Here is a 3186-nt window from a genome sequence, read left to right on the forward strand (position 1 = left end):
GCTGTTTTATTAATTAGTGGAATTTTTGCTGCATGCAATATTCCATCTGAAAGGCAATATCTAGGCTTTCAGATGGATTATTGAATAATGTACTCAAATATTTTGAAAGTACAACTATTAGAAAGATGTAGCTTATAAAAAGTACAGATGTTCACAAATTGGGCATTGCTTAGATCAGTATTTCTCAACACATGATCCAGAGATTGCTGAGGGTCTTAGAGACTCTTTTATAAGGGTACTTAAAATACTTTCATGGGATGTTGAAGATCAAATTCTCTTCTTAATAATGCTTGCATCATTTGTCCTTTATCATTTCATTTTCTTATGATTTTTCTAGAGGCTACATGTCATATAAGAGACTGAATGATGAAGCAGATACAGGAAATTAGCTGCTTTCTTTTAAGCCAGCCTTGAGAGACATTTTCAAAAATATAAAACAGTGTCACTCTCCCCAGTAAATTTTTGGAAATACAGTTATTTTTCATAAAATATTATGTTAACATTTATTTTTATAATTGATTTATTCTTGATATTCTTGATATTAATAAAATATTTTAAAATTTCTGTTAATTTCTGATATGTACCATCATAACTTATAATAGTCTCTAATAGTATCATTTGTCTTGTGGGGTCCTCAAAGCAGAGACCAAATCTGAGGGTTCTTTTGCATCAAGTATAGTACCTGACAGGGAGTTCAATATGTTGTAGGCAGTAAACAAACACTTGCAAAATTTAAATGTTACACCTCTCTTTTGGAGGTAGTTTCTCATTAATTCATCCTCATTCCATGTCATAACCTTGAAATGTCTTCCTTATTGTATCAGAAAGCAAGTCTAGAAGGAGCTGGAGAATTCTTAACATCAAAATATTTAGTTATTCCTTCAGTTAAAAATAAGTTCCTATAATCAAATATAGATGTTTATTACTTAAAAACAAAATAAAACTTTTTCACTGATTCGTAAGCTGACAGATTTCACACTCTGTGGTGCTAATTGCCTTATTTATGTCTATTTTTCCACTTGAAACAGAAGTACTGAAGCAATTGCAAGACGAGACTGAGGCTATCCCCAAAGATTGCTGATTTTCTATGTCAACTCCCATGCTCTGAAGACTCCTAGAAGAGAGCCGAGTGAGATAGAAACCTACTGGGGGCTCAAGTTTTCCTGTATGTTAGCAGGCTGCTGGAGTATCGCTAACAGGTAAAGCTCATGCTCTGACAGGGCCAGTGACAGGAGAGGTGGGGCCAGTGTCCAAAGCTGGGTTTAGTGTTTTGAGTGAGCAACACAATTTGATGTTGGCTGGGTATGAGTATGGAGGAACTGTTGAGGGATAAACACAGATTTCTAAGTTTGGGGGTACAGAAGGTTGGAAAGGCCATCAAGAGTCAGTGACGGATGGGTCAGGTTGAAAGCTGGTGAGGCAGGGATGTAATGGACTCAGGTAAGGACAGTTCTGAGTGTTCAGTTGGGGACGTTTTGGTTACCTAACCTCTTAGAGTTTCCTCACCAATAATGGATATAATTCTTCTGTAGACTTGCCTCCACTCTGCTCTCTCAGAGTAGAACATCTCTCTAGTCCCAGCTTCTCTTGATTTTTTCAATTACACATTTAAAACATTTACTTCCTCCATCTTTTGAGACCTGTTAGAAGATCCCAAATTACCCCCAGGTTCTTCCTGTGGACACTTGGAAAATGTATTAGAACATCCATTTGTCCAATATAATATATGATGAGTGTTCTCTAGTTCCATCTATATACAAAGATTTTAGATCGTGTTTAGATTATGAATTCCTTGAAGACGGGAAAACCATCTCTTATGACAATTAGTGTAAAAGTCTTGAAAGTAAATAAAACCATATTCCAAATCAGAAGATCATTGCAGTGATCTTCAGAACCTGGAGCATGGGAATAAACTCTATATTGTAGTGACTAGAACCTCAGACTAAGGCTCAAAATAATCTGATTTATTGCAGTAGTTCCTGCGATTAACTATACTCTCCTGATTAACTGTGCTTTAATCAGTTAACTGTGTTTTTAATCAGTTTTAACTGTGTTTTAATCAGTTAGCTCCTGATTAACCCTTAATCTCTCTAGTCCTCAGTTCACTCAGTTATTAAAGTAAGGGTCAAGATAATCATATAAAGCAAGGTGATGCTAATCATAATGATCATAGCTGGTATGTATTGATTATTTACTACATGACAGGCATTGTGCTACCCATGTATGTTATCTTACTTTCTTAACAGCAGTCCTTTGAAGTAGATACCTTTTTCACTATCACTTTACAGATGAGAAAACAGGCTCAGTGCCCGGGTTCACAAGCTAGTAGGTTTTACATCTGACTTCTAATGTGGATCTATGGAACTTCCAAGCCTTTGCCCTCATTCACTAAGCCACTGCTTTCTTCTTTCCAATTCTTATCCACTAAGCTACCATTTTGCTTCTTTCTGAAATTTTCAAATTTGAAACAACTACCAAAAATGATAATAAACAGAGTCATGGTGATTTCTTCTTCCCCTGCCAAAATCAAAGAGTTAACCTGAAAAAAAATAAAATTGAACAGGACCAATTCCTGATTTTAGTTAATCTTCCAGCATGCTGAGAACCCAGCCCTATAACAGAGGAAGATGGGTGCTGTGGGGGAGGTTGGGAATCACAAGGGTGCTTTACAGGCTCGCTGTCGTGGCAAGCTGCCACTGTCCCTGCCTCTAGTTAGAGCTTTTGAGTCATAGAGATGAAAGTGCTGTGGACATGATGGGGGCATCACAGTGCTGGTCTGAAGTTTAGGTGGGTGCACTGGTGACTGAGGGCTGTTGCACTGGGAGCATTCCCTAAGAGAGTTTAAGCTATTGGATGTTGGTTAATGATTACTACTGCAGAGGAGTCTGATCTCTGTGTCAAAGGAATAAGTTTAGAAAACTATATCCTTCTTCCCCAAATTAATTCAAGTTCCTGAACATCTCTTTGGGGCCTCCTAGGGGCCAGTTAGAGTGGTGGGCACTGCAGAAAAAAACTCAACAAGTTGTCAAGTGTGCCTGCAGGAGCTGTGGGGGAGGAGACAGATACATCACACATACAGTGTGGGGAGTGCCCTGCTGAGGGAAGCGCAGTGTACTGAGAGCACAGAATAGGCTGAACTTTAAAATAGTCTCAAGGAGGAGTTAAACTTATGGATGAAGTTCCCTA

The sequence above is a fragment of the Capricornis sumatraensis genome, chromosome 16, assembly GCF_032405125.1.
Source record: "Capricornis sumatraensis isolate serow.1 chromosome 16, serow.2, whole genome shotgun sequence".
Lineage (NCBI taxonomy): Eukaryota > Metazoa > Chordata > Mammalia > Artiodactyla > Bovidae > Capricornis > Capricornis sumatraensis.